At 43.8% G+C, this 18,819-nt stretch overlaps 1 long non-coding RNA gene across 1 annotated transcript; it reads right to left on the bottom strand.

Annotated features, from left to right (window-relative positions):
* Window positions 1-15,593: 15,593 nt before the first annotated feature.
* Window positions 15,594-18,419, bottom strand: LOC109943672 (uncharacterized). The gene is made up of 2 exons (XR_002266731.2): window positions 18,039-18,419; window positions 15,594-16,011 (listed from the first exon to the last, which is right to left on the bottom strand). It is a non-coding gene; the product is annotated as an uncharacterized lncRNA (long non-coding RNA).
* Window positions 18,420-18,819: the final 400 nt, after the last annotated feature.

Here is an 18,819-nt window from a genome sequence, read left to right on the forward strand (position 1 = left end):
GTGACCGTAGTAGCGAGCTTATATTTCGTTTTGCCTGTTTTAGTATGTTTTTCTTTGTATAGTGCAATGTTCTTATGCATACATCTACGTTTATTTGCTTGTGCCTGTTCGTCTTTGCTTCCCGTTGCGATTAGGATGTGATCCATTTCCGAGCTTCGAGGAATCAACGATCAAGCCTTGGCAACCAAGTGATCAACCTCTTCGAGTTCTACGGGATTGAAGACCCTGAGCATCTGTTTGGTGAAGGCAAGTGTCCTCTGACCTACTTATGTCCTATGCACATGATAATTTATTCCCCCGCATTACATGATTGAAACCTAAGGATTTGACTAGCTTTCTATTTACCTTGTACTTGGTTGCCTTTTGGGTTATTATGGTTACCTTTATGCTAGTGCTCTACTTTAATCAATCAACATGATGAGAATATTTATGATACATTGATGATATCTTGATTATGATGATGAGCTTGTGTTACTTTAGTGGACTCGGGCTGCTTTCCGAGTACCTCTCCGTAAGGACCTGTTCGCTGGATGACCACCCGAGAAAATTATGCAGCCATGAGGGTGGTATGGGACTCCCTTAGCTGATTAATTAGAGGAATTTGAGGTGTAGTTTGCTTCGTCGTTGTGCCGTCAATGGGGTTCGGGCACAGGTACTTGCTTTGTCGAGGCTGGGTGTTGTTGTTGGTCACTCTTCCTATGGGGAGATGTACTATGTTTATCAAACTGGAGAAACCTAACGGGCAACTATGACCTCTAGGAATCTTTGCAAAAGCTTCGTAGTGAGACCCTGAAAGTAGCCTAGGGGGGTGAATAGGCCACACCTGAAAATTTTCACTAAAAACTTCGAGATAGGTTAAATTAAAGTTGCACTGGTGCAAACCGGTTCAGTCGATTTTGATTACAACTGAACAAGTTTGAACCTGCTCAACTTAAATTAGATAATCTATTGAACAAATACGAAGTAGTGAAGAATATAGCTAAAGACTTGCCCTACACAAAATCTACTCAAATGAATAATATGAACCAACCACTTAATATAAAACGCTTGACAAGAACACACAAGAACACGCGATATAACCCGAGGTTCGGCAACCACCACAAAGGTGTCCTACTCCTCATTGAGGAACCCACAAAGGGCCGGGTCTTTTCCAACCCTAATCCTCCACAAGCCGACCACAAAGGTCAAGGCAATCTCTTCTCAAATCAGCTCAAGGAGAGGGTGATACAAACTTCTTGGGGTCGTCCACAAATTTGGAGACTCCCAAGCAACCTCTAACCGTCAAGGAACACGAGGTTCCAAGAGTAACAAATCCGCACACGGTTAAGTTTGCAACGAGCTCAAGAACAAGAGAATGGGAGAATCGAGATGAAATTGACAGCGAGTTCGATCGAGTTCACCTCACACCAAGGGTCCTTCAAATGATTGAAGGAGATGCAATTGCGGGTGTGAAAGGTGAAATGAATGCGCTTGTTTGAAGGTTGGTCAACCAAGAATTCGTGGGAGAGGCAGGAGTAAATGAGAGAGAGAGTGTGAGGGGGTATATAAAGGATCCCCCAAAAGCTGGCAGCCGTTGGAAGAAAAGGAGCAAAAACCGGTTGAACCGGTTTTCAGACCGGTTGAACCGGTTTCTACCAGGGGGATCCCGGTCCACTGAGCTACTCAGCCGGAGACTCGACCGGTTTCAAAACCGGCTGAGTAGGGAAAAATTTCGGCTCAACCGGTTTCTGAAAAATATCTGCTGCGACTTTTTTTTGACAGCTCTGACTGTCAGACAGGTCAGAGCAGAGGTGGCAGGTGAACAGTACCGAAACCGGTTGAACCGGTTTTGGGGGCTGAAACCAAATTTTGAGTATTTTGAAGAGAACAAAAGGGGAGTCTTTGTGGGAAGTAAAATTTGTTTTTCTCAAGGGCATTCATGATCTGGGAAAATGATCTCCAAGGAGTTTTCAAAAGATTTTGAACTTGGCTCGTTTCACAACTTACTTAACCGTCGCGGATCCCTCTTAATTGTACGGCGATTCCTATGACTCAAGAATTATAAATTTAGCACCGCCGTTATTTCTTAGCACTTGGAGCACGCCATTTGATGTGGAATTTTAAATCCGCTGTGCTTTATACTTTTATGCTCGTAAGATCTGTGCTTCTCCTGTCTATAGAAATACTGTGTACATACTAGGAGCAAACTTGTTAGAATCTTAGTTTGTTTTGTCATTAATCACCAAAACCCTCAATTAGGGTTGATTGCACTTACAATCTCCCCCTTTTTGGTGATTGATGCCAAAACAAACTAGAATGGAAATAAGAATTAAAAGTTACAAGTACTTTTGAGATAACGGAACCAAAAGTTTATTATGTAGTACCCTTTATGTAGTACCCCTTTATTTTTGTAATGAACAATCGGTCTGTAATAACTATTTGATGCATGCATGGCTCGAATGCCATAAACACTTTTATGATGTGATGAGATGATCTCTCATTATTGTAATAGCTGTAGAATTTTTTCATATCATATGCTATGCAATAATGAGCTTGAATGTGTAATTTTTACTCTTTCTATCCAATTATGTTTTATACCTCATTGTTTTGTGTATGTGTAGCTCCCCCTAAATATGTGCATGAGTTTTGCGATATTAATATTGACTTGATATGTCAATTTGCAACATATTTAGAGAGAGAGAACAGTCAACACCATACACAAAACAATGAGGTATAAAACATAATTGGATAGAAAGAGTAAAAATTACACATTCAAGCTCATTATTGCATAGCATATGATATGAAAAAATTCTACAGCTATTACAATAATGAGAGATCATCTCATCACATCATAAAAGTGTTTATGGCATTCGAGCCATGCATGCATCAAATAGTTATTACAGACCGATTGTTCATTACAAAAATAAAGGGGTACTACATAAAGGGTACTGCATAATAAACTTTCTCCCCCTTTTTGGCAACAAGAACCAAAAAGAGAGAGAAGCGCCAATCCAATGATCACCAGTAGGGAGGAGGATGATGAGGAGTGAAGAGGTGGTGCGCCAGGTCAGAGGCAAAGTGTTCCTCTCCAGACTGGGCCGGAGGAGGAGCACTGCCAGACGGGTCCTGGGGCGGAGGGTAAGAGGACGATTGGCTCGGATCCCCGTGATACGGAGGCGGGACAAACTGCTCCTGATCATCAAAATAAGTTTCTTCTTCTTCGACGTCATCAGCTGTCGTAAAAGGCACCCCATATGCCTGCTGGTACCACTCATTGACATCTGGAGGAGGAGGGTGGAGAGGTACATCAGGAGAGCGGGGGGCGAACGGAGTACCCAAAGCGGAAGCTTGACGACGAAGGTTGTCGTCGGTCTCCCGCTGACGTCGAGCCACCTCATGGACATCTGCAGCAATGTTTCGACACATGGAGAAGAATGCCGCAAACCCGTGGGCCAAGCGGGCACCCATCCCACGGCCACGACCTCGACCACGACCATGACCACGTGGTGTGGGAGATCCGTGGCCAGGGGAAGGGCGCGAGGCACCAGCAGCAGCAGCACCAGCACCAGCACCAACAGACGGACCCGCAGATGTATGAGCACGAGAACTGGAGGGGGCTTTCCTGAGGCGCCCGGCTGGATTGTTGGGATCAATCCAGAAAGGGGTATATGACTGATGTCTGGTACCTTTGTCAAATCTGAACTGGGTCACGACCTCAATCATCTTCATGATGAATGGAGCATGAAGACACCCCTTCAAAGGAAAGCAGGCGGCATGAATGATTTCCTGCCAAATCATGTCAAAGACATTTATCCTTTCTGAGCTGTTGGGTTTCATAAAAGAGAGCAAGACCTTGCTCTCCCCAAGAATGTTCATCTGATTACCCCCTTTTGGAATGAGGGTCATCCTGCAGAGGGAGTTGATATAACGATAATACTTATGAATGTTTGTCGACTCCCAATACTTCCCAGACTCAGAAAGATGAAGATCCTTGGCTTCATCTTTAGTAGGCTACCGGAAATCATGAATCTTGATCTTGTCGCCAGATATATCATTGTCAGAAAAGCCAAGAATGTGAGCAAATCGAGGATAGCTCACCTTATACCAACTACCTTCAATGAAGAAGTTCAGATAAGGGTAGTTGTAATGACTCTCCTCGTCAGCTAGCTTTATCCATAAAGTGGAGTAAAATTGAGCAATAACTTCATCATTCCAATCATATTGGAATGTCATGATACTCTTCATCTGCTTCCTTTCACAGGCCCTCAATGTCTGTGTCATTTCTGGGTCCCCAATGGCTTCACAACCTTCCCAGTTGATATAGCGTTGATGCAGGATAGGTTGATGCTTCTTGGGGAGAATGACTGAATTATAAAAGTCCACGTGATGCAGAGTCCAAAAGTGATTTCCATCGATCCTGGCATCGCGAATGCGCAATACAGGATTTTGGAAACGAAGATCCTGGAGGAGAGCAGAGCCTCTGTTGGGGCGAAGGCAAAGACGCCACCCTTCGCTCGAGGCCTTCGCTGCAGTCGTTGGTCCGACGGAGACAAAACGGGCAGGGACACCCTTCGCTCGATACAACATCAGACGAAGGCCTGCGACGAGGTCATCCTACCATGCGGCCTCGTCCAGCTCGGAGGCCCACGTACGATCCGGCCCATTGTAACGGGCCCTGCGTGGCCGCTGCGTGTTACGGGCCTAAATTGTAAAGGCATTCCTGTAATTACAGTCTGTAACCCTGCTTTATGGGAATATTCTGGGGATAACCTAGGTGTTTGAGGGCACATGCGTCCTTGACACAAGACGCTGGGCGCTCAGATACCTATAAATACCCCCGCACAGTGCCCGTGAGAGGCCAGATTAACATAGCCATTGCCATCTTACGCGAGAACCCTGTTAACGTCATTGTTCACCCTTGTTGGATCCCCTTGCGACTGAGAGCAAGTTCCAACAGCCTCCACTGGCAGTGAAATCAGTGACTGGCTCATTGCCAGCACGCCGAGCCTCTGCCCGGTGGAGGACCAAGCCACGAATCACAGGAGCGTGGGCCGGGGGAAGACCAACTTCATCGTCCTTCCCGCCATCATCATCACTTGCAGGCTCCCACGCCTGCGGATTCGTCGCAGGTCGAGACCGACCGGAAGGATTCCGGGATGTCCGACCGCGAGCACTTTGAGACCCGGAGGCCTCAGCACCCGGCATGACATTGCCGCTTCCGCGCCCTCGCTTGGATCGAGAGCGAGGTGGAGTATCTCCGTGGATTTTCTGGTCATCCGAGGAGTCGGATTCAACCACAGACGGGTTCCTTCGACGCACCATTCTAAGAAATAAGAAATAGAACCTATGATGAGCAAGGATCAAACACGTTTGAGTAGAAACGCATAAGATATTGAGCATGCACTTCAACCGTTCATATGAGCGGTTCAACTACAACGAACAATATCAAATCGCTAATCTCAACAATGTTTGTGACAAATGAAGATAATCTAAGTGTTGCAATCACTTAAACTAAAATGTACCCAACGAATGATACATTAGATAATCAAGAACGCGTAGGATCGAGTACAAGGAAATAAAATAGGGCAATACCTTGATCCGGAGATTGGGTCAAGAACTCCCAACGAGATGGAGGAAGATGATGGAAAGCGCCGGGATGAACGGATCTCCAACAACTCTTCCAAAAGTGAGAGGGCACGAGAGAGTTTTTGGAGTGGAGTGTGAAGGTGAGAGAGGAGAATGAGAGGGCGGCGGCGGCTGGAAAATGAGACTGAGAAGGGAAGAGGAGAGAGGAAGAGAAATAAAAGGGGGAAAGTCGGCCGCCAGAAAACAGAAAACCGGTTCAACCGGTTCAAAAACCGGTTCAACCGGTTTCTGGTCAAACTGCGCAGAAAAAGCGCGCAGAAAACGGTGTTGACTGCGCGAAAATTCTGGCAGTCTGACAGCACAGACTGCAAAAACTGACAGCGCAGACTGCGCGCTGACTGACGGCGCGACGGCCAAAACCGGTTCAACCGGTTTTTATACCGGTTCAACTGGTTTCCACCAGGGAGAAACCGGTTGAGTGGCCTACTCAGCCGGTTTACTCAACCAGTTTCCAGATATTGCCCGGAAGGGCTATAATAGCACTTAGCACATATGACATGAGATATTTTAAAGATAAAAAAGTTATTTCTCATTTCATATTGCACAAACAATCAATTTTCATCCGTCAAGTTTGATCAAAATTTTAGTTATTAAGTCACGTTTCGAGAATCCAAGATATTTAGCTCACTCCTAAGAAAACAAAACCTAGTCTCATCAAGGGGTTTTGTGAAGATATCGGCTAGTTGATTTTCGGTGCTCACATGAAATAGTTCGATATCTCCTTTGGCTTCGTGGTCTCTCAAGAAATGGTGTCTGATGTCAATATGTTTAGTTCTAGAGTGTTGCACCGGATTGTTTGCAAGTTTTATGGCACTCTCATTGTCACACAAAAGTGGAATTTTGTTAAACTCACAACCAAAATCTCTAAGGGTTTGCTTCATCCATAACAACTGTGCACAACATGCCCCAGCTGCTATGTACTCAGCTTCTGCAGTGGAAAGTGCAACACAATTTTGTTTCTTGGAACTCCATGACACTAAGGATCGCCCAAGGAATTGGCAAGTCCCAGTAGTGCTTTTTCGATCTACTTTGCAACCGGCATAATCTGAGTCAGAGTAGCCAAGCAAATCGAAAAGGGAGCCTTTGGGATACCATAATCCTAGGTTTTGGGTGTGAACTAAGTATCTTAGAATTCTCTTAACAGCTACAAGATGGCAATCTTTAGGATTTGCTTGAAAATGTGCACACATGCAAACACTCAACATTATATCAGGTCTAGATGCACATAAGTAAAGCAGTGATCCTATCATTGATCTATATAATTTTTTATCTACAGGTTTACCTTCCTCATTTAGGTCGAGATGTCCATTTGAAGACATTGGAGTCTTGGCATGTTTTGCTTTTTCCATGCCAAACTTCTTGAGCATATCTTGTGTATATTTGGTTTGACATAGAAAAGTACCTTCCTTGAGCTGTTTAACTTGAAATCCCAGGAAGTATTTAAGCTCGCCCATCATAGACATCTCAAACCTGTTCGTCATTACTTTGCTAAACTCTTCACAAAATTTTTCATTAGTACTACCAAATATAATGTCATCAACATATATTTGGCACACAAATAATTCATTGTCAACTTTTCGAGTAAATAAAGTAGAGTCAGCTTTTCCTATTGTAAACCCATTCTTAATTAAAAAATCTTTAAGACAGTCATACCAAGCTCTAGGGGCTTGTTTAAGCCCGTAGAGTGCCTTGTGAAGTAGATAAACATGATTTGGCTTCTTTGGATCTTCAAAACCCGGTGGTTGCTCCACATATACTCTCTCTTGTAGTGGTCCAATTAGGAAAGCGCTCTTGACATCCATTTGATATAGTTTGAAATCATGGTTAGTAGCATAGGCAATTAATATTCTAATTGATTCTAACCTTGCTACCGGCGCATATGTTTCACCAAAATCAAGTCCTTCCACTTGAGTATAGCCTTGGGCAACCAACCGTGCCTTGTTTCTTGTAACCACGCCATGTTCATCTTGCTTGTTCCTAAAGACCCATTTAGTCCCAATCACATTTTGTTTGGGTCTTTGGACTAAGAACCAGACTTCATTCCGAGTGAAGTTGTTCAACTCCTCTTGCATGGCGATTATCCAATCCGGATCACCCAATGCTTCTTCAACCTTAAGTGGCTCAAGAGAGGAAACAAACGAGTAAAATTCACAAAAAATAGCTAAACGAGATCTAGTTGTTACCCCTCTCCTGATGCTACCCAGGATGTTGTCCACCGGATGATCCCTTTGAATTGTTTGATGGACTCTAGGATGAGGCACTGATGGTTGTCTTTGTATTTGCTCCTCCTCATCATCCACTTGATCAAGAGGCACTTCACCATCAATACTTTCTTGTTCATCTTCTACCACTGTTGGCATCCTTTGATTATTTTCTTCATGACTTGGATGACTTGAGGTTGATGGGTGTGCTTGGGTGGAGACTTTGTCACTCACCACCCTTGCACCCACATCAACAACCTCATTGGTCATCCATAAGGTTCCTTCTTCATCATCATTTTCTTGAGGTCTCACCTCACCTATTGCAAGTTTCTTTATGGCCTCACAAGGCAGTTCTTCATTTCCTGCAGTGTCATTTGAAACACGCCCTTGCGAGCCATTAGACTCATCAAATGTCACGTCTATCGCTATTTCAACAAGACCGGTGGTATTGTTGAAAACACGATATCCATGCGCATTTGATGCATAACCAAGCAAGAAGCCCTCGTCCACTCTAGGAGCAAACTTTGAGCTCTTGACTTTCTTGTTAAGAATAAAACATTTACAACCAAATACTCTAAAATAATCAACTTTAGGTTTGTTACCAGTGAGAAGCTCATAAGCAGTCTTTTTGTAGATCTTATGAAGATAGAGACGGTTGATTGCATGACAGGCGGTGTTGACCGCCTCTGCCCAAAAGTTGTCAGGTGTCTTGTACTCATCCAACATGGTTCTTGCAGCTTCAATTAGAGTTCGGTTCTTTCTTTCCACAACACCATTTTGTTGTGGAGTGTAAGGCACCGAGAACTCATGCTTGATTCCCTCTTCTCCTAAGAATTCTTTGACACCTGTGTTCTTGAATTCCGTCCCATTATCACTTCTCACTTTCTTGATTTTGAGCTCAAATTCATTTTGAGCTCTCCTCAAGAATTTCTTCAAAATTTCTTGAGTTTCACCTTTGTCACTCAAAAAGAAAACCCAGGTGAATCGAGAAAAATCATCAACAATGACTAAACCATACTTACTACCACCAATGCTAATGTAGACCACAGGTCCGAAGAGGTCCATGTGAAGAAGCTCCAATGGCCTCTTTGTTGTGACCACATTCTTTGATTGATGTGGGACTCCATGTTGCTTTCCTGCTTGGCATGCGCCACAAACCCTATCTTTCTCAAAAACAACATTTGTTAGTCCAATGATGTGATTATCCTTTTGAAGTTTGGCCAAATTCCTCATACCGACATGGGCTAGCCGGCGATGCCATAGCCAACCCTTGTCGGACTTTGCCACTAAACAAGTCTCAGGCGTCACTTTACTTGTTGTGAAATCAACAAGATAAAGCTTGCCCTTCAAGCGACCGGTAAAGGCAACTGAGGAGTCCTCCCTTCTAAGGATCTTCACATCCACATCCGAAAATAAACAATTATAACTCATTCCACAAAGTTGTGAAATGGACAACAAATTATAGCTTAAAGAATCTACCAATAAAACATTTGAAAGTGATTGTTGGTCAGAGATAGGAATTTTACCAATACCAATCACCTTACTCTTGCCACTATCTCCAAACACAATTTCTTGTGCTTCTTGAGTTAGTTGCAATGTATGAAACATGTCTTTCTCCCTGGTCATGTGATTTGTACATCCACTGTCAAGAACCGAACTTGACCCACCAGAGGAGTAGACCTGCAAAACAAGTTTAGGCTATGCTTTTAGGTACCCAAATTGAATTGGGTCCTACAGTGTTAGTTATAGCCTTGGGTACCCACACACTTCTTTTCATGACTCTTTGTTTAGTGTAGGCACCCACATATTTCACAACCAATTTCCCTAAATCCCAAGTCAACATATAATCACAAAGATATGAGTGGGAAATGGGAGCATTAGATTTTTGTCCACTTGAGGATCCCACTTCCTTCATCTTACTCTTTGTGGAACTCAAGTTAACCTTTATCTGAGGTGACTTGTCATTTGAGGAGTGGATCCTCCCCAAGGCATCATATAGAGTGGTTCCCTCTATGAACTTGGGGAATCTCCACCCCTTATGCACTGTGCTAGGGTTTTCCTTGGATGAGTTGAACCCAAGCCCCCTTCTTCCATTGTTGGGCTTAAGGGACTTGTACTTGGGTTCAACTTTCTTTAACCCATCATTGCTAGAGCATCTTTTCAAAATTTCTTTGACCTTCACCTGTGGGCTATTCTTCCTTGCATGGTTAGTTAGACAACAAGAAGCATGATATTTGGCACAATGTTTGCAAGAATTATCATTTGAGCTAGACTTAGATTCAAAAACTAAAGATGAGGCATTGATGTTCTTGCAATTTTCAAGTTGCACTTGAAGTTCTTGATTTTGAACATTCAAGCTTAACATGCTTGATTCAAGTGCATTCTTTTCATTTGCAAGATTAGTTATAGAGGTTTTCATGTTAATTACTTCTTTATCTTTATTTTCTATAGTTATCTTGACTAAAGAGACTTCCTTAGTCAAGACATCTAGCATTTCATCTTTATTGTGAATCAACTCTTGAAGCTCTAGGTTTCTTTCCTTTTCAAGGATAAGCAAGTCTTCTTGAGCATCAAGAGTTGTTTTTCTTTTATCTAGCTTTTCCATTAATTTGATGATAACATTGTATCCATTCAAGCCAAATTCTTTAATCATTTTATTTTTCATGGCAATTTGATCATCATCATCATCATTTGAAAAATCATTACTAAATAAGGTTACCTTATCTCCCTTTGCCATGAGGCAAGTTGGAGTGTAGGAGTCGTCTTGTAGGTTGGTGAAGAGTTGCGCGCTTGATGTAGATTGGATGGCCACATTTGCCACCACTTCCTCTTCCTCGGAACTAGAACTCTCTTCATCGGAGTTCCATTCTTCACCAATGTGGGCTTGACCATACTTCTTCTTCTTGAAGTATCCCTTGGTCTTCCCTCCCTTTTTAAACTTGTCCTTCTTGTATTCCTTCTTGGCTTCTTGTTCCTTCTTGTTAGGACAATCCGCTATGAAATGACCGGTTTGCTCACATTCATAGCATGCCCTCTTCTTTCCTTTCCTTTGGAACTTGTCATTCTTCCTTACAAATTTCTTGAATGTTTTGATGAACATAGCTGTGTCTTCATCACTTGAGCTATCTTCATCACTTGAGGTCTCGACCACTTTCTTTGCTTTGTGGTCTTTGTTCTTCTTGGGGTTGTCTTGTTCATTTGTGATCAAGGCATGAGAGTCTCTTGTCTTGATGGGGGCTTCTTCGGACTCGTGTTGTTGGATTTTTGCAAATAATTGATGAGGCGTCATATCCTCATAGTCATCACGATCCCTTATCATCCTTGCAAGACTCTTATCCTTCTCTTTATAAGCTCTCATGAACAATCTTGTGACCTTGGAGTCACTCCAATTTTCACTCCCAAGAACTCTTATTTTGTTGACCAACACCATCAACCGATCAAAGAGTGATTGAAGTGACTCACCCTTTGTCCAATCATATCTTGCAAGCTCACTTTCCAAAGCTTCAACTCTATGTCTTTTAGCTTTGGGATCTCCTTCATGTGACATTTTAAGAATATTCCAAATGTCACGGGCATCTTCTCTTCCTTGAACTTTCCGGTATTCTTCCGGACAAAGACTTCCTTTATTTATGCTCACTGCTTGAGCATTTCGATGAACTTCTTGCATCATTTCCAGAGTCATCTCTTCTCCTTGGGTGGGCTTATACATACCTACATTAACAATCTCCCAAAGACTAGGATGCACACCGATTAAATGCGACTTCATCTTGTCGGCCCACTCATCATAGTTCAACTCACTAAGAGTTGGTAACTTTCCAAGTGGGACGGAAGAGAAGTTGGGAATATAATTTCTAGAGTAATCGAATTGAACTTTGCTAAATTCATTACCTTTGCTTTTGGTAGATGATCCTTCGGTGTTGAGACTTACCTTGCTCAATACCTTAGACACCAAAAGATCCACTAGATCGTCATTATAATCAAATGTTCCCTTACCTTTATCTTCTTCGGCCTTTCTTCTTGATTCTTCTTCTTCGGCCTTTTTCTTAGCATCTTCCTCTTTCATTTTGAGGAACATTCTCTCGGCAATCTTCATGGCGAGGTCGAGGACCTTAGGGTCCACTTCCTCACCGGAAGATGTGATGGGGATTTCCTCGAGGAGAGGATCCACATGGTCCCGTTGTGTAGACATGATCGTTTCCTCACGCGGTTAAGCGTAAAACGAGGCACGTAGCTTTGATACCAATTGAAAGTAGCCTAGGGGGGGTGAATAGGCTACACCTGAAAGTTTTCACTAAAAACTTCGAGATAGGTTAAATTAAAGTTGCACTGGTGCAAACCGGTTCAGTCGATTTTGATTACAACCGAACAAGTTTGAACCTGCTCAACTTAAATTAGATAATCTGTTGAACAAATACGAAGTAGTGAAGAATATAGCTAAAGACTTGCCCTACACAAAATCTACTCAAATGAATAATATGAACCAACCACTGAATATAAAACGCTTGACAAGAACACACAAGAACACGCGATATAACCCGAGGTTCGGCAACCACCACAAAGGTGTCCTACTCCTCGTTGAGGAACCCACAAAGGGCCGGGTCTCTTCCAACCCTAATCCTCTACAAGCCGACCACAAAGGTCAAGGCAATCTCTTCTCAAATCAGCTCAAGGAGCGGGTGATAAAAACTTCTTGGGGTCGTCCACAAATTTGGAGACTCCCAAGCAACCTCTAACCGTCAAGGAACACGAGGTTCCAAGAGTAACAAATCCGCACACGGTTAAGTTTGCAATGAGCTCAAGAACAAGAGAATGGGAGAATCGAGATGAAATTGACAGCGAGTTCGATCGAGTTCACCTCACACCAAGGGTCCTTCAAATGATTGAAGGAGATGCGATTGCGGGTGTGAAAGGTGAAATGAATGCGCTTGTTTGAAGGTTGGTCAGCCAAGAATTCATGGGAGAGGCAGGAGTAAATGAGAGAGAGTGTGTGAGGGGGTATATAAAGGATCCTCCAAAAGCTGGCAGCCGTTGGAAGAAAAGGAGCAAAAACCGGTTGAACCGGTGTTCAGACCGGTTGAACCGGTTTCTACCATGGGGATCCCGGTCCACTGAGCTACTCAGCCGGAGACTCGACCGGTTTCAAAATCGGCTGAGTAGGGAAAAATTTCGGCTCAACCGGTTTCTGAAAAATATTTGCTGTGACTTTTTTTTGACAGCTCTGACTGTCAGACAGGTCAGAGCAAAGGTGGCAGGTGAACAGTACCGAAACCGGCTGAACCGGTTTCAGGACCGGTTGAACCGGTTTTGGGGGCTGAAACCAAATTTTGAGTATTTTGAAGAGAACAAAAGGGGAGTCTTTGTGGGAAGTAAAATTTGTTTTTCTCAAGGGCATTCATGATCTAGGAAAATGATCTCCAAGGAGTTTTCAAAAGATTTTGAACTTGGCTCGTTTCACAACTTACTTAACCGTCACGGATCCCTCTTAATTGTACGGCGATTCCTATGACTCAAGAATTATAAATTTAGCACCACCGTTATTTCTTAGCACTTGGAGCACGCCATTTGATGTGGAATTTTAAATCCGCTGTGCTTTATACTTTTATGCTCGTAAGATCTGTGCTTCTCCTGTCTGTAGAAATACTGTGTACATACTATGAGCAAACTTGTTAGAATCTTAGTTTGTTTTGTCATTAATCACCAAAACCCTCAATTAGGGTTGATTGCACTTACAGACCCTGCCAGTTCACCTTGGAAGTGATCAATGGGGAGTCATGATCCCCTGGTGTCACATCCGGATTTTAGGGGCCCAAAACCCGGGCGTGAACTTCACCAAGTGTGCTAGGATCAAGTTTCACACATATGATGACTTATGGTACCGAAACGAATGTCACATCTTTAATATATAACGTAGTTCTGTACAAAATAGTTAAATAATTACACCATACAAAGACAACGATCCAGCAACCAATATTGACTGGGAGACGACGGTCTAGACCACTCACGAACTCATCACCGCATCCTTCATGCGCCTCATACTATGGTACCTGCTCTTGACCTGGGGGTGTGAGTACATCAAGGGTGAGCTCACATACGTTCATCGCTCAAGAAGTTGTGGGGAATAATGTGCATGAACTCACCAAAGATGGGAGCTCATGTGATGTGTAAGGCTTATCAAAGAAGATGGTTAAAGCTGAGCATTGCTTTTAAAGTTGGTCAAAATTTTATTAGCAGTTATTAAGTATAAGTAGATACCAACCCAAGTAAATAACATATCACATTTGATAATAGCACCCGCGATGCAATGGATATGACAGATTAAGTTTAGTTCCATAAATTAATCATGCGAGAGTCCTGAGTCGCTCTTGACCGTGAGCGTGGCTAATATACCAGTTTTACACTCTGCAGAGGTTACGCATCTTTACCCACAAGTCGTGTTACCCATTTGCCATGGGGTTGTACGGAACCCATACACCTCTACCGAGGAAGCGAGGTAGGGTAGCACTACGAGGCCTTTCGAAAGTTCCACTAGTTCGAGAATACCCACTACGGTTTCAGGACGAAGGAAGCATAGGAATCCCTCGTCCGAACTGCCATCGCAGCAGTTCAGCTCAAGAACCTCCCTATACTCTAGTAGGGACGCCTCCCCGCTTGACCTTTCGGGTAAGGTAATCTCTCCCTAGCTTTCTTAATTACTTGGCCAAGGGCGTCCCATTCCACCCTTGTGGTAGCACTGTTATGTCAAGTTAAGATCCATGTTCTAATTAACACAATGATCTTGTCATGAACAGTAATTAAATAATAGTATAATTGGAACATGATCATAGTATAACATTAATTTCTGAAAACCAGGTAGAGTAATAGCAAATCTACCCAATAAGTTCTGTGGTAAACAAGGTGTGGGATAAACAAATCTAGGGAAACCTATTAGATCCCATCAAATTGACCTAAGCATGTAACAGTGATTAACCAGAACATTATTAGGTAAAGAAGAGTGATCAATAGCACAACTTGCCTTAGACTCGAGATTTCCAGGTACCAACTTGCTCTTCAAGTGACTCGTAACCTCGATGCTACTCATAGCAATACAAACAAACATGGTATAGGCAAAATTAACATCACACCAAATATGAGAACATACTGCATAAAAATATTCTACGCGCTGCTACGAGATCACAGGTTCAAGATCCACTAAAATCGGAGTTACGATTATAAAGTTATGATTTTCTAAAGGTTTAAGTGTCCACTATAAAACAAATGAGGTACAAGATTTTAACCATAGTTTTCATGGTAATACAAGGTTTCTAGATGATAAACAATATTAATGTGAGATTAATGCAACTGGAATGGATCAAAAAGGAGTTAAAATGAATTACTTAGGAATTATACAAGTTTCTAGAATTATTTTTACACTACAAACCATTTTCTAATCTATTTCTAAATATTTCTAATGGTTCTGGACTGCAAACACAATTATTATAAACCCCAGGGTCTAGCATGCAAATAATAGGACCTAATCTAAATTACTTTTACATTCACATGGACGGCGGGGTGGTTTACTACTTCATGAGGGGCTTTTATGCAAATTGAACACGGTGAGGCTGTGTTCGGCTGGTATGTATTCAATCCCCATGTGTAATTAATCCAGACATGGATTGAATGGATCCCCTATTGACACTTTTTCCCTACGTGGTTTTGTTCCCTGCCTCCTTTTCCCTGCTCCTTTTCCCTGTCTATTTTTCCTTGTTCGGTTAGCCCCACTCCAAGGAATAAAAGCAGAAAATCTGATCCATTGTACATATATCTAAAATGTCAAGCTATACATAAAGATTTCTGCTCTGGACATGAAGAACCTTCAGTACACTCGTAGCAAACAGACAATAAGGTTTAGTTCCCTGTCTACATAAAGTTTCAATTCAACAAGATAAATGTATGTCCTAGCAAACAGACAATATGTTGGTCGTAGTTTGCACATAATTTAAATAGATAAAAACAAAGAACAAAGTAGAGTTGGTGCTTGCAGTCATTTTGTCCCACTCGTAGACCAAGGTTCAATCCAACAAAATGCAGACATCACTCATGGTTCACAGTTCTAGGCATGGTTACAACCTACCATCAAGTTGGGCCAAAGGCTTCTAAGTTTAAAACTTTATATAGTAATAGCAAAAGTGTCCTGGAGATGTAAAGCCTGCAAATATAAAGGGGAACAATGATTAGATTCTCACCGACAGAATTGGCTAGCGCTTTGGGCTGACAACAATCATATAAAAGAACCAAGTTATGTTGATAAAAAATATTTTGAATAATACCAGCAATCATATAAACTAATAAATACAACTAAGGTACTCTTCACCCACAAGTTATGATGACGGTAAAGGACCAGGTTATGCTGACAGTAAAGGACTGCAACGATTTACATGTGGATAAATTTGTTAACAGGCAGAATCAATAATTTTATACTAGCAGTATATTATTCTTTTAAAACTATTGTTTACTAATAACAACAAACTAGAGAGGAATTAACAACAAACTAGCAGTAATCATTGTAGAGGGCTATGGTAATAGGTAATACATGTAGGTACACATGTATTAGTGCATTTGTATTTTTTTAGATCACCGGAGAGGATGCACTGTTCCCACCTGAATTTCATTACCACAGTTTCGGCAAAAAAGCAGTAATGGTAGTTACATTGTTGGGTCATGAGCCCAGAGTTACAAAACAATAGAGGCGAGAAAGTAGATAAATATTAAAGCTAAAAGGATCACTAAAACTTCCTAACTCTCTAATTCGTGTGTGATACACCCCAAATTGAAGCTTTGAGAGCAATTGCAAGTGAATGCTCAGATTATTCTGATTGCATCTCCCTAAGCTCGCCACAACACAACTAAACCAAGCCTAGACAATGCTGGGCTGGCCTGGCCTACAGTAGGAATATATGATGATCAACCAAGCACTTTGCTTCTTTCCTCCTAGCTCTAGGGGCAGCAGCAAATGGCCTTTGTTTGGCTGGTCCTGCTTTGGTTTCATGGGTGTTCACACGGACGTGCTCTGCCAGCCTGTTTGGTTTGGAGACTGAAGTTCCATGATGCTCGATCGGATTTTGGGTCGGGTGATTCAGTTCCCGGACTGCTTCATCATCCTCATGCCTGCCTGTAGTCTTCCAGGCGCCAAAAGGCAAGCGAAGCAGGTGCCCGCGGATGAGCGAAACACGGCAGCAGACGAACAGCCGGCGGTCAAGCGACTGAGCAACAGCAGGAGGAGCATGTCCAGACACAACACGATCTGGGCACCTATACGGAACTGGAAGCGCGGCTCAACCAGAGCAAACTGGCCGCCTCCCCCATGACCGGCCAGCCGCTCGCATATCGGGAGCTGGCACTGAATCTCGCGCTTGGCGTCGTGATCTAAGAACTCGCCGCCGCCTTGGATCTAAGAAGAGACGCAAGAACCCTAAATGCCCTAGTTGAGACAGGGAGCAAGAAGAATACCGGTGAGAAGGCGACTGCCAGAGGAGATCGATGACGGAGAGAGGAATCCCGTGTTCGTGTCACTGATGCCGCCACCGTCGCCACCGGCGCTTGCCCTTCACGCGTGCGTTGTGCTGGCTCCGTTGTGGCTCTGCCGTCGGAGTCTGATTCCACGCCACCGAGACCGGGTCTGATTTCCAGGCCGGAGCGACGAGGAAAGGCCGGGATGCGGCCCACACGGGGCTTAACCGAACACCTATTTTCTCGTGGGCCAGTATGTTTTCCAGAGAGAGACGATCCATGGGGTTTTGGCCTTGATCCCGGCGGGGAATATGCTAAACGAATAAGGCCTGAAGGGGTATGCTGAAACAGCGATCGTTGGTTTACTACTTCATCAGGGACGGCGGGTTGGTTTGAGATTGCGCCGAAGCGATACGCGCTCTCGCGCTTCGGATCAGGATTCAACGATGATCGTTGCATGAACCCCAAAATCGTCCTTCACACGATCTGCGGTCCAAATCCGAATCCGGTGAACGAAAGGGTATGCCACGATCTAATCGAGCATGTTCGTTGGGAATTCAACGGCACAGGGCACGTCTTCAACCCTCAGTCGAGCTGGATGAAGGCTCACGGACACTCAACCGCGGCGGCGCATGCCGGCGAGGTCCCCGCACGGACGATCCTACGTGGCGCAAACGCTACTGGCCCTAATTGGAGTCACAGCAAACTTAAGGTAGGGCTAATTACCTCGGTTTGGGATGGTGGCGGCACTGCCCACACGGTGGCGTGGTTCTATGACGGAGCAGTGACCACGACGAGAAATTCCTGGCGCCCCGATCGCAAGTCCCACCCGAAGATGCCCCAAACCTTTTTGGCGTGTCCAAGTGAAGCACCACGACGACCGGTGTGGGCGAATTCGAGGATCTAGGCGCGGCGCGTCAACAGCTCCTCCAGGCGGCGTTCATACGCTCCGATTCTCTCCATCTAATGCACACGGGGTTCAACGAGACGGAACAGGTATGGCCAAGGTGGGTGGAGAAGGCGGAGGCGACCCCAGAAGACATTTATAGAGAGCAGGGAAGTCCGACCCGAGCAGGCCACGGCGGCTGTTGGCACCCAACAACCCCAGATTTGCGCCCCCATTTTCACGGTTCGGTGGAGAAGACGAATCTGCATGGCGGCCCCACCAGTCAGTATCTCAGTGAGCACGAGGCGACGGACGTTGAGTAGTGGGCCCCGGCTGGCGGTGAGCGGGGACACGTTGAGTGACTGCCCATTCGGGCCCGCCTGTCGGTACCTGCTGGCGCGAGGGCATGAGTTGGGCTGGCGCACGCGAGATGATGGGCCGAGGGGGAGATTCGGCCGAGGATGGCCAGATTTCTTTTTTTATTTTTCCTTTTTTCTTTTCTAATTCAAATTTGAAATATCCAAACCAAATTCAAAGTCTTGTTTTGAACTCCAGATTTCAAATATCAAACAAATTCTACATGCTTTATGCTTCTGCCGTCTGCAAGAATATTATTTATTT

This window comes from Zea mays, chromosome 1, assembly GCF_902167145.1.
Source record: "Zea mays cultivar B73 chromosome 1, Zm-B73-REFERENCE-NAM-5.0, whole genome shotgun sequence".
NCBI classification, from domain to species: domain Eukaryota; kingdom Viridiplantae; phylum Streptophyta; class Magnoliopsida; order Poales; family Poaceae; genus Zea; species Zea mays.